This window comes from Peromyscus maniculatus, chromosome 14 (genome assembly GCF_049852395.1).
Source record: "Peromyscus maniculatus bairdii isolate BWxNUB_F1_BW_parent chromosome 14, HU_Pman_BW_mat_3.1, whole genome shotgun sequence".
NCBI lineage: Eukaryota > Metazoa > Chordata > Mammalia > Rodentia > Cricetidae > Peromyscus > Peromyscus maniculatus.
In genome coordinates, this window is record NC_134865.1 from 38,913,293 (window position 1) to 38,926,975 (window position 13,683).

At 41.8% G+C, this 13,683-nt stretch overlaps 1 protein-coding gene across 2 annotated transcripts in view; it reads right to left on the reverse strand.

Annotated features, from left to right (window-relative positions):
- Window positions 1-13,683, reverse strand: part of Cog5 (component of oligomeric golgi complex 5) — a 328,847-nt gene that overhangs the window by 51,595 nt on the left and 263,569 nt on the right. The gene's annotated exons all lie outside the window — the stretch shown is intronic.

Sequence of the window (13,683 nt, forward strand, 5' to 3'; positions counted from 1 at the left end):
TCCAATTCGTCTTGCAAAGACCATCTCTTTTAAGACTCATGGCTGCTGAGCCCTTGAGGCATGCATGCCCCAAATGCCCCACGTGCCCTGTCATCTGACACATCACAGTAACCTCAGTAACACTGGCAACTGTCTATAGGCTTTTCTGAATTCAAACACTCAAACAAATAATAATATTGAAAGCAAGTAAAGACAGGAGAAAACCTTTTGTATTCCATAGCCATCTTAATATCCCTGGAAATGAGAGGTGGAAAGAGGCAGTCACCATCTTATTTTTGATTGTCTTTTTAAAAGAAATTGCTGGTCGGGTGGTGGTGGTGGCTCATGCATTTAATCCCAGCACTCGGGAGGAAGAGCCAGGCGGATCTCTGTGAATTCGAGGCCAACCTGGTCTATAGAGCAAGATCCAGGACAGACACCCAAACTACAAAGAGAAACCCTGTCTTGAAAAAAACAAAACAAAACAAAACAAAAAAAAAAAATGCCCATGATTATATTATGTGTGAGCAAGCAATAAGAAGTAATATTAATTTCTCTTTCTTGATCTTTACTTCTAAATACATAGTTTTAAGGAAAGGGATATGGACTACCTTATTAAATTAATCTCTATCAGTTACAGTTTAGGATTACGGGAAAAAAACCCATGCATCATCCATTCTCATGATGATCCCATTATAACCTAATTCTCTATAACATTATTATCCAAAGGCAAACCTGACCAGAACATAACGTAGCTCACTGCAGAGCTGGCACAGATCTCAAGTATATGGAATACTGACTAGCTTTTTAGGAGACAGAGCTAAATGCCTCTTCCTGCAGCTCTATAATCCAAATGAACCATGAAAAAAGCAATTGCTACTTTTTCTTTCTCCTTTCTTTTGACAAATATTCACACACACACACACACACACACACACACACACACACTCAAAATTAACTTCAACCTCTACTTTTCGATTTCTATTTGTAATAAAATAGAATTTAAAAAAGCTTTAGCAATTTTAATTTTTTATAAAAGGCAATCCTACCTTGTTAAAGTTGTAACCCATCATACAATTTATGAAGTCAACCAAAGACTTCTTGATACCAGGTTAAAGAACTCATTTATTTTGACTTACAGCAAGGGCAGATTTCTAACTTGAAATCAAGTTATGTTCTAAAACTGTCATGTGAAGTATGTGAAGTGGGGAAAAAATCCTCTTTTCCTATCCTATGTTAAACATCAATCAACACTTAGAAGAGTCCACACATCCACCTTAACCTACAAATTGGAGAGATCTCATATTAGTAACTTAACAACACACCTGAAAGCTCTAAAACAAAAAGAAGAAATCACACAAAAGAAGGAGTTAGATAGTGAGAAATAAACTGAGGGCTGAAATCAACAAGACAGAAACAACAAAAATAGTACAGAGAACCAATGAAACAAAAAGTTGGCTATTTGAGAAAATCTATAAGATGGACAAATCCTTATGCAAACTAACTAAAAAGAGAGAGAAGATCTAAATTAACAGCTAGAGATGAAAAGGGGGACATAACAACAGACATGGAGGAAATTCAGAGAATCATAAAGACATACTTTAAAACCCTGTACCCTACCAAATTTGAAAATATTAAAGAAATGGATAATTTTCTCTATACATATCACTTACCAAAGTTAAATAAAGAGCAGATAGGCAATTAAACAGACTAATAACCACCAGTGAACTAGAAGCAGTCATTAAAAGTCTCCCAACCAAAAAAGTCCCAGGGCCAGATGGTTTTAGTGCAGAATTATACCAGATTTTCAAATAAATTTGCAAATAAATATTCCTCAAATTATTACACAAAGTAGAAATAGAAGGCACATGCCCAATTCATTTTATGAGGCCACAGTTACCAGGATGCCCAGGCCACATAAAGACTCAACAAAGAAAGAGAATTACAGACCAGTTTCCCTTATGAACAGATAAAAAAAATTCTCAATAAAATACTTACAAACCAAATCTAAGAACATATAAAAAAATCATCCACCATGATCAAGTGAGCTTTATCCTAGAGATGTAGGGATGGTACAACATACACAAATTTATAAATGTAACCCACCATATAAACAAATGGAAAGACAAAGACCACATGCTCATCTCATTAGATGCAGAAAAGGCCTGTGACAAAATTCAATACCTCTTCATAATAAAAGTCTTGGAGAGATTAGGGATATAACAGCATACCTGAATATAATAAAGGCAGTTTACAAAAAGCCCACAGCCAACATCAACTTAAATGGAAAGAAACTCAAAGCAATTCCATTAACATCAGGAACAAGACAAGGTTGCCTACTCCTTCCATACCTATTCAATATAGTATTTAAAGTCTTTTTTTTTGTTTTGTTTTTAAAGATTTATTTATTTATTTATTTATTTATTTATTTATTTATTTATTTATTTATTTATTATACAGTGTAATGTCTGCATGTATCCTTGCAGGCCAGAAGAGGGCACCAGATCTCCTTACAGATGGTTGTGAGCCACCATGTGGTTGCTGGGAATTGAACTCAGAACCTCTGGAAGAACAGCCAGTGTTCTTAACCGCTGAGCCATTTCTCCAGCCCAGTATTTAAAGTCTTAGCTAGACCAATAATGAAACTGAAGGACATCAAGGGGAAACAAATTGGAAAGAAGGAAGTCAAAATATCACTACTTGCAAATGATATGGTAATATACATAAGTGACCCTAAAAGTTCTACCAGGGAACTCCTACAGGTAATAAACACTTTCAGCAAAGTAGCTCAGTACAATATTAACTCAAAAAAAAATCAGTAGTCCTCTGATATACAAATGACAAATAGACTGAGAAAGAAATCAAGGAAACTGAAGAACCAAAACACCTCCATTTCAAGCAAGCCCCTCACCTCAGCTTGAAACAGGCTTGAGTTTCAAAATTCTCAGAGCTGCTTACATAGATCCCAGGACAAATCAGGATGTTTGAAGAGCCATTTGGTAGCAACTGATTAACCACAGAATGCCCCAATGCCAGAGGTAGTCTATAAAGTTTGACAAACAACTGGTTAAAACTACAAAGTAAGATAACACAGAAATTCGGAAAAGCCCCTAAAACTTGAGCCAATCAGAACTGTACCTGTACTAGCACCCCTAAATGATGTAACCTTGTGGCTTTGCCTTTAAAACAAGAACTTGCAGAGGGGCGGGCACCTCCTCCAGCCTCTACTGTGTTGGATGGCTTGAAGAGGTCCCTGCCGTGGCTTGAACTGCTTCAATAAACCTTGCTTTTGCATTTCAGTGAGTTTGTGTCTCTGGTGGTCTCTTCGGGGGACTCGCGCCCAGGGCACAACAGAAACAACATCTTTAACAGGCCTCAATAATATAAAATATCTTGGGGTAACTCTAGCCACACAAATGAAAGACTTGTATGATAAAAATTTCAAGACACTGAAAAAAGAAATAGAAGAATATATCAGAAGATGGAAAACTCTCCTATGGTCATGGATTAGTAGGATTAATATAGTAAAAATGGTCTTTGCACCAAAAGCAATCTACAGATTCATTCAAGAACTCCCCAAGCATCATTGATGAAGTCCTCCATGATGACTTGAGGGAGTCCCAGACCTCACACCCTGAGGTAAGCCTCCTTCAGTATATGGATTAGCTCTTGATTGCTTCCAAGGATCAGGACTTTTGCCTGTAGAAAACCAGAGACTTACTACAGGCCTTAGATCAGCTAGGATATAAAGTGTCAGCTAGAAAGGCCCAGATCTGTGTCTCAGAAGTCAGACACCTGGGATACAAACAGACTATCCTGGCTATCCCAGCCCCTAAGACCCGGAGGCAGATCTGAGAATTTCTAGGCTCAGCAGGATTCTGCTGTCTCTGGATACCGGGATTTGCAGAAATGGCCAAACTCCTATAGGAGGCCACTCATGGGACTGAGGAGTCCTTCCTCTCCTTTAGGAGCCTTTAAGGCTATAAAGGAAAGTCTGCTAAAGGCCTCTGCTGGATATAAATAAGCCCTTCCAACTATTCATAGATGAAAAAGCAGTGGTGGCTAAGGGGATTCTGACTCAGTATCTTGGACCCTGGAAGCAGCCAGCAGCCTATTTATCCAAGCGATTAGACCCAGTAGTCTCTGGCTGACCCAGCTGCTTCCATATCACCACAGCTACATACAGCCCTCTTAGTCAAGGATGCTGACAGGTTGACTCTGGGGCAGCCTATAACCATAACTACCCCCAACTCGATAGAGGAGGTTCTCAAAAATTCTCTTGACTGGTGGATGACCAATGCCTGGTTGACACACTACAGGGCCTTGCTCCTCAACCCCCTCGCATTAGGTTCCTCCCATGCATCTTGCTCAACCCAGAAACCTTGCTGCCTAACCTGGAATTGGACATCATCCATGACTGCACAGAGATACTACAAGTACATGAAATTGTAGTATCTGGACTTGACTGACATTCCCTGGCCAGATAGAGATGGCAGCAGCTTCATTTGGAAAGGAATCAGGTATGCAGGGGTGGCAGGCAACAGCAACACCCTCAGAGACTATCTGGGTCACATCCTTGCTCTCTGGCACCTTAGCACAAAAGGCTGCGCTGATTGCCCTAACCAAGGACTTACAACTAGAAAAAAGACAAAAAAGCTATCAATGTTTATACGGAGAGCCACTATGCTTTTGACACAGCATATGTCAACAGGGCCATCTACAGAGAAAGAGGCTTGCTAACTGCTGAAGGAATAACTATTAAAATTAAACAAGAGATCCTAGACTTATTGTCTGCCCTCTGGCTCCCAAAAAGATTGGCCATCATCCATTGCCCAGGGCATCAGAACGGAAACTCTTATGAAGCCCAGGCAATAGCAGAGCAGACCATGCAAGCCAAGGAGGCTGCCCTGGCCACCACCAACTTACTGATAACAATACCAGATCCTGTATTGCCCAAGATGCCAGAAAACAACTGGAACTCTGTTTTAGTACAAATTGCCCCACAAATATATTATTATAATGACTCAGCTGGCAGGGAACATTTAGACTCTTCCCTAGGAGTATGACCTAAGAGATGAGCCCCAATCCTCGTCCATACAATGGTGGGTATTGCAGGTTCTGCTGCTCTGGGAGCAGCATCACTGATTACTAACCAAGCCAGTTACAACAGTCTCTCTGAGGCCATGGAAAAAGACCTATTCTGCAACCTCATACCTTGAACAACAGGTAGACTCTTTAGCACAAATGGTTCTACAAAACTAAAGGGGACTAGATTTACTATTCCTAAAGCAAGGAGCTCTATGTTCTGCCTTGGGTGAATCCTGTTGTTTCTATGCTAACCACTCAGGCATCCTTAGAAGCACCCTTCAAGAGCTGGAAGTAAGTCTTCTCAAAAGACAAAAAGAAAGACTGTTAGTTTTATGTGGCGCTATTTACCCTGAGAGGAAAAGTCAGAAGGTACAATAAAACCTACTATAAGAGTTTATTGGCCGGGCGGTGGTGGCGCACGCCTTTAATCCCAGCACTCGGGAGGCAGAGCCAGGCGGATCTCTGTGAGTTCGAGGCCAGCCTGGGCTACCAAGTGAGCTCCAGGAAAGGCGCAAAGCTACGCAGAGAAACCCTGTCTCGAAAAACCAAAAAAAAATAAAAAATAAAAAAATAAAAAAATAAAAAAATAAAAAAAGAGTTTATTAGGGGAAGGGAAGGACTGGAAAGGGTGTGCTCAGGCCTATTTGAGAGATATGTGCAAGAGAGAGCGAGAGTACATGGGATCCACCTTTTATGGACTTCCCCACTCATGTGCATATGGGCCCATGTGGCTATACCCACACATGCACATAGATTATGTTATCACATGCAAATGACGTGACCATGCAGTGCATGAATTACATAGGATGCATGGACCCAGAAATGACTAAGTGTCTCGCCAGTGCATTCACAGTCATGGGGGCGTGGCTAGAATTCCCATCAAAGACAACAATCATTTTCCTGGTTCCATAAGCTTTTGATTGGTCCCCTTGTCTAACAACCCGATTGTCCTCCATTGCTGGTCCGCTGCTTATTCTTTTGATACTCTTAATGGCTGGTCCATGTGCCGATTAGATCTGTGAAAAACTGCATTTTTTCAGTAGAACTCTTGATTCTCTCCTTTCAAAATAGAACCATTGCAGACTCAGATTGAGATTCGGACTCAGAATCAGGCTCAATATACAGATTCAGAGGAATCAAGTGTTTGATTCTGGTATAAATGCAAGGGAGGAAGGAAGACCCCAGGAATATGAGAAATTGTATAGCCTATACACATATTCTGGGAAAGTTGGAGCTGACAGCTACTGTGGACAAAGGTTAACCTTTAACAATTGCCTCTATGTGACCCTCTGTCCTGTGTTCCTTTCAGCTATATGGGAAGACAGCTGTGTCAAGACAGTCACAGGCTTTCACAAATATCTTGAACTAACACCCTGTAATCAAAAACTGTAAACCTTGGAATGATGTGACTCAAGGCCTAACCTCAAGACTGTAAACCACATTGACCCACCCCCTGCTGTTTGGCTTTTACTCTAGGAGGAGGCTTGAAACCTTCTTCTCTCAGTGTCACCAGGTCAGAAGCCCCAATTCTGGCCATGGCCCTGGCTAGCTAGAAGTTTTTTACCTTACGGTGTCTGGAATAAAGTTTGCTATGGGTCAATAGAATTCAGTGGTTTGTTCCCTCTTATTTGTGTGTCCCCAGGACACAACAAGTACAAAATTAACTCACAAAAATCAGTAGCCCTCTGATATACAAATGACAAATGGACCAGAAAGAAATCAGGGAAACAAGTTAATCATCTTTAACAAGCCTCAAATAATATAAAATATCTTGAGGTAACTCTAGCCAAGCAAATGAAAGACTGGAATGATAAAAATTTCAAGACACTAAAGAAAGAAATACAAGAATATATCAGAAGATGGAAAGATCTCCCATGGTCATGGACCAGTAGGATTATTTATAGTAAAAATGGTCTTCACACCCAAAGTAATCTACAGATTCAATTTAATCCCTATCAAAATTCCAACACAATTCTTCACAAATCTTGAAAGGACAATTTTCAGATTTATATGGAAACACACACACACACACACACACACACACACACACACACACACACACACATACCTAGGATAAACAATAAAACAATCCTGAATAATAAAAGAATTGCTGGAGGTATCACCATCTTGGTTTCAAGTTATATTACAGAGTTATAGTAATAAAAAGACATATTGGTACAAAAACAGACGCACTGATCAATGGAAAAGGACTGAAGACCCAGAAATAAGTCCACACACCTATAGATACCTGATTTTTCATAAAGAAGCCAGAAACACACACTGAAAAAAAAAAAAAGAAGAAGAAGCATCTTCAACAAATGGTGCTGTGTAGAGGGCATGAGCTCACAGATAAGCACCAGAAAAACCAGAATTGTTAAACACTCAGGCTTTTTCTCCCCAATGGAAGAAACTGACACCCATTTTCCATCCATAAAGCTGTGAATGTATGTGTGAACGCCTAGTAATCTTTCCTATTCTGTAAAGCCAGCCCCCATCAATACCCCAGAATCCTGAGTACTGTTACTCAGTCAACAGAACCCATTCTTATGCTATTACAAACCCTTCCTTCCTAGGCCTTTCTCCTGAGCACTGTTTCTCAGTCAATAGAACCCATTCATGTGGAAAAACAACACAGGCGCTTTGTTAAAGAGATGTACTTTGCAAAGGAGTTTCAAAACCTAAAGCTTTGCTGTGATAACTGTCACATGGAAACTTGTTTGTTTAAATGTGTGAAAAAAAAATAAGCCCCTTGGTGTCAAACTGTTGGCATTCAGACTCATCCCTTGGGAACCTGGCCAATACTTTGGCTGCTCAGGGTCCTGTGGTGATATATTTGTAATCTAAGAAATAACGCTTTCCTGAAGATCAGAGGACAGAGCTAACCATAGAGGTCAGGCAGTGGTGGCACACGCCTTTAATCCTAGCACTTAGGAGCAGAGGCAGAGATCTGTCTGGATTTCTGTGAGTTCAAGGCCATATTGGGCTATGTGAGATTAATCCAGTCTAAAGGAGAAACAGAGCCAGGCAGTGGTGGCACAGTCCTTTAATTCTAGCACTTGGGATCACACACCTTTAATCCCAGCACTAGGAAGGTTGAGACAGGAAGAATTCTGTCCTCACTCCAGCTGCATGACCACACATGCGCAGTTCAGGAACTAGACAAGGGGTCTTGTGTCTCATGCCATTAAATGTGCCCTGGTGATTACGTACATGCGGCATGGCCATGCAATCTATACATGTGTGGAATTGCTCTGTACGCCCACCTGTGCCTTAAAGAGCTGTGACTCAGACCCCATCCTCTCTCTGTTCTGTTCTCTCTTCCCCCACCATCTTCCTCTCTCTCTCTCTGAATGTGCTCCTTCCCCAGGCCTGGTCCCCCACCCCCCTCGTAATAAAGCTCTGATACTGGGTAGTCATGGCCATGCCTTGTGACCTTTCTGTGCGGTAACCAGTGCCGATAACTAGTGCTGCTTATCATTCTTACAGATATGGCTGGGCAGAGAAAGGAATACAAGGCGGAAGGAGACAGGAGCTCTGGCTTTCAGGCTGAGGAGTTGGTAAGGTAAGAGATGGTAGCTGTGGCTTCTTTGCTTCTCTGATCTTTCAGCTTTCACCCTGATATCTGGCTTCAGGTTTTTATTGTAAGACCATTTAGGATTTGTGCAACAGGGTCCTGACAACTTCATGAGCTCACTGCTACGTGGTCTCTCTGGGCATGCTTGAAAGTCCCCTCATAACAGGTGGGGCCCCGCCCACCTTCACTCTCTTCTCCCCCCTCCTCTTTCTCTCCCTCCCTCTGCTCCCTTTCTCTTTCCCCTCTTCCTTCCCCCTTCACCACTATTAAACTCTCCACCAGAGTGCCATCTTCATGGTGTGAGTGACTTCCCACCAAGCCCTTTGGTTCCATCTGCCAAGGCTGCTGCTGTGCCATTTTTAAAATACAGTATTGGCTCTGTGAAAACTCAGGAGGCTCTCTGGCAGTTCCTCAGTCTGAGGCACGCTGGGACCCTGACCACAACACGCCCACTTTCCAGCTCACTGATGGCTCATCACCCCATCCACCAGTAGCAATTCTGTAAGTTTCAACTGGGTTATCAAACCCCCTATGGAGCTGCCCATAACCCCACAACTCCTTTAGGCTTTTGTGGATTTTGTGACACCATTCCCAACCTTTTCCGATGGATAAGACCCCTCTTAGAGCTTGGTTTTTGTCCTTGCCTTCTGGCCTCTATGAAATACCTGGTACCAGGCACCAAGTCTCCTCTGGCTTAGTCAAGCTAAGCTCAACCCCCATTGGGTGTGATGAGGATTCTCTGAATGGATTGGTCCTTGTTTGGTCCTCCCTTAGTCCTGGGGACATCCACAATTACAGGCTGCTCCACCTGCGGCAGACCTGCTCTCTTCCACCTGTAAAAAAAATTGCTTTTTTGCTCACCGACAGCTTTGCCTTCAGTATTCTTCAGACCAGACAGTCAGTGAACCGAAAAAGAATTGTCCACTTTCTTTTTCTTTGCTCCAAAGACCTGTCTATGTCTGTTTCTTTCTCTTTAAATGTCCTGTCTGTTTGCTATAATGTGCAAGGCAGAGAAGGAGAAGCCAGCTTCATCTCACTCAGCACACACTGGTTCTCCCTTTCTTATTTACTCAACTCCTGTTTCATATATCTGTGTGTGTGTATGCATGTGACTTGGATTTAACCCATGTATAAATGTAAGCTAGCTTTAATTTTGCATGTATGTGTATATAACTTGGATTCAACTCTGTGTACATGTTTATATAACTATTATTAAACATGTTTTAAACAACAACCACCACCACAGGGCTCTCCTCCATCTTGGTTGGTGACTTCATCATGATGTAGACAGCCACGTCGCTGGCAACCATCTTTTACTAAAGTTTACTAAGGTTAAAAATACATTTAGTCCTAATGACCTCTCTGTTCATTTTATCTCCTTCTAGAGAAAGGAAGCAACAAGCCTCAAATATTTTAGATTCATATGGACTTTTTGTATGATGATAGAAAGGTAAAGCTATATTTGATTCATCTCTGGTTTATAATATACTCTATATGATAACAAAAATTTAATGTTATAAAAACTATTCAGATTAACAAAAGCTAACTTACAGATTTACACCTATGTCTTTGCCAAATGTTCAACACCAAGCTTCTAGAGAATTTAAATAAAGGATAGCATAGGTTTGATAAATAATATATAGGTATATAAAGATATATATTCTATAATGGAGTTTCTAGTCCCCTGAGAGAGTCTTTTTCTCAGAGTTGGGCCACACCCCAACTCACAAGACCTTTTTCTTAGTCTTATGAAAGCTGCTAATATATTAAAGCTTGTTAGGGAACAAAAATTGATAGTCAGTCATTCATATTTATGGACAGGCAGTCCTCAAATGCTCAGAGATCTACAGAATATGGCACTTAAAAAGTATTTTTTGTGATAGAGAGACATGCTGGCTCCTGGTAGCACCTTTATATCCTCCAAAGAAGATGGATGGGCACTGAAGAACCTCCACTTGCTTCAGAATGGCAGCACCAGCCACTGAGAAAAACTGTCTTTTGCCTCAATTGCTGCCTTCTTCAGACCATGGACAACAGGACTCGGGGAATCCATTGCTTCACTTTTGCCCAGAAAATGTAGGCTGGTTCTCCCCATAAGTTCCTACCGTACAGCTGTTAGATCTTCTGAGGCCTGGCAGCTGAAGACTGATGTTGTTACCCTGAGACCTCTGATCTCAATGACCAAGGAGGACCCTGGGATGGCTGTCTAGGTAGTCAGTAGGTAAGTCTCTGTCACTTTCAATCACTAACTCAGGTAAAATTTATCCTTCTCAGATCTCTGATGCCGTTTGATGGCTCTTCTGCTCATTTTATTTCTCCTTCTCAGATCTGATGATGTTTGATGACCAGGGACCTTTAGACTTGCCAGGTAACAGCTCTCCCCCTGCTTCTACATTAGAGAGGGTATGGAAGCCTCCCAGCCTTTTGCTATGTCACCATGATGTAAATCTGTTCTAGTTGTTTTATAGACACTTGCAAGTTCTGCACAGATCCACCCCTACTGCCAGACTCATGCCAAGGCAAACCTGCAGGGGGTCCTCCAGATAGACCTGCCCCTGTACCAGCTCTGAGGATGCCAACTGGGCAAATACTGGCAGGTTAACTTTACCCACATGCCTTCTCATCAAAGCTCCATTATCTCCTAGCTGGTTGATACTTTTACAGAATGGATAGAGGTGTTTCCCACCTCCAGAGAAATAGCAGATGTGATGGCTCAGGTACTCCTGAAGAACACATCATCCCTCAGTTTGGCATGCCATCTCACCAAGCTCCTGGGACTTCACTGCTGCTTCTACCTCTCCAGGCTCAAGCAGGCACCTACCTAGCAACTAGAACCTGGTTTTCTAAGATGTCCCAATGAAGGGCATATCTGCTCTCATATCTCACTCATTTACCCTTGCTTCTTCTGTACAACCAAGGCACTTCTGTTCCATTCTTTTAGGCAGTTATCACTCTTCCCATGGCTAGCCCCACTCATGGGGCTGATGACAACTATCTATTTTTTCTTCTAGCAACCTGCCTTCTCAGCTCCCTCAAGGAACAGATCCCTGAGGTCTCCATGTTGACACCTAACTGAATGCTCCTTCATTCACCCCTCCTGCTATGCATGCCCCTGACTTCCAACTTCCCCTGTCCCACTATAACCCCAAATCAGCAGGAAGTAGTCTCGAGAATTTAGCGCCCTTCATTCCTGCCCCACTTGCTATCAATAATTCACCCTTTTTATAATGATGAAAAGGGAGGAATGTAAGCATTTAAGAGATGCCCCTTAGGGACCTGGCCAATAAGCAGGCAATACCTTGGCTAGCTCAGTGTCCTGACAACATAATGTGCCCATTGCTATGTGGTCTCTCTGTGCCTGCTTGAAGTCTTCTCATAAAAGGTGGGGCCCCGCCTACCTTCTCTGTTCTCTCCTCAGCCCCCTGCCCATTCTCTCTCTCCCTCCCTCTCCCTCTTTCCCTCTCTCTCTCTTCCCACGAGGCAGCTCTATGCTCCCTTTCCCTCTCCCTTCTTCCTTCTCCCTTCACCACTATTAAACTCTCCACATGAGTGCTGTCTGCATGGTGTCAGTGACTTTCCATTAGCTCCTTAGCTCCACCTGCCAAGTCCACTGCAGCACCATTTTTGAAATACAACACAAATTCCAGAAGTTTGGCCCAGTACTGGCTAAATCAAGCTGACCTGAGTTTCATTCTCACTGCACCAGGACATTTTGCTGCTGGCCATTGATGCTTGCAGGGACCCCTGCATCACTGAACAAACTTGAGGGCTACATATAGAAGACCTGAAATAGATACATCTTATCACACAAAACTCAACTCCATATGGATCAAAGACCTTAACATAAGGCCAGACACACCGATTTTGGTAGAAGACAAATTGGGGAATATTCTTTAACTGGTTGTCACAGGAAAAAACTTTCTGAATAGAACACTGACAGCACAAACACTAAATGGGGTCTCATGAAACTGAAAATCTTTTGCACAGCAAAGGACACTGTCATTAGAACAAAGCAGCAATCTACAGAATACGAAAAGATTTTTTTTACCAACTGCACACTCAATAGATAGCTTATATGCAAAATATATAAAGAACTAAAAAATCCTGGACATCAAGAAAACAAAGAATCCAATATAAAAATGGGGGTACAGAGCTAAACAGAATTCTCAAAAGAGGAAACTCAAATGGCTGAGAAACACTTCAATATCCTTAGTTATCAGGGAAATGCAAATCAACATTACTTTGAGATTCCATCTTAACACTTGTCAGAACAGCTAAGATCAATAAAACAAAAGACAGCTCATGCTGGTGACGATGTGTACAGTCACTAGGGAAATCAGTCTGGCAGTTACCCAGAAAGCTGGGAATTTATCTACCTCATGATACAGCTATACCACTCTTGGAAATATATACAAAGGTCATTTCATCCTACTACAGAGACACTTGCTCAATCATGTCCACTGCTGCTGGCTATTCATAATAGCCAGAAATTGGAAACAACCTAGATGCTCCTCAACAGAAGCCTGGACAAATAAAATGTAGTACATTACACAATGGAGTATTACTCAACTGTAAAAAAAAATAATAATAACATCATGAAATTTGCAGGCAAATGGATGGAACTAGAAAAATATCCTCCTGAAGTAATCCAAACCCAGGGAGAGAAATAAGGTATGTATTCACTTATATGTGGATATTAGCCATTAAATAAATGATAACCAAGCTACAGTCTTTACAGAGAAGATAGGTATAGAAGAAGGGACTGGGAAGGGGACACATGGATTTCTCTGGCAGGGGTAAAATATAATTTATGTGTGGCCTGAGGGTGGAGGAGCAGGACTCGCAGGATCCGGTAGGGAGGGAAGATGGGGTTGAGGGAAGGGATGTGGGGAAAAGACAGATAGAATTGGGGGTGATTTGAGGGGTTGTATGAAAACTTAGTGCAGTGGAAGCTTCCTAAAATATCTGAAGGTGATCCTAAGGAAGTACACAAATAATGAGGGAGACAGAGTCCCATTGGCCTTATCATCAAATGAAGCTTC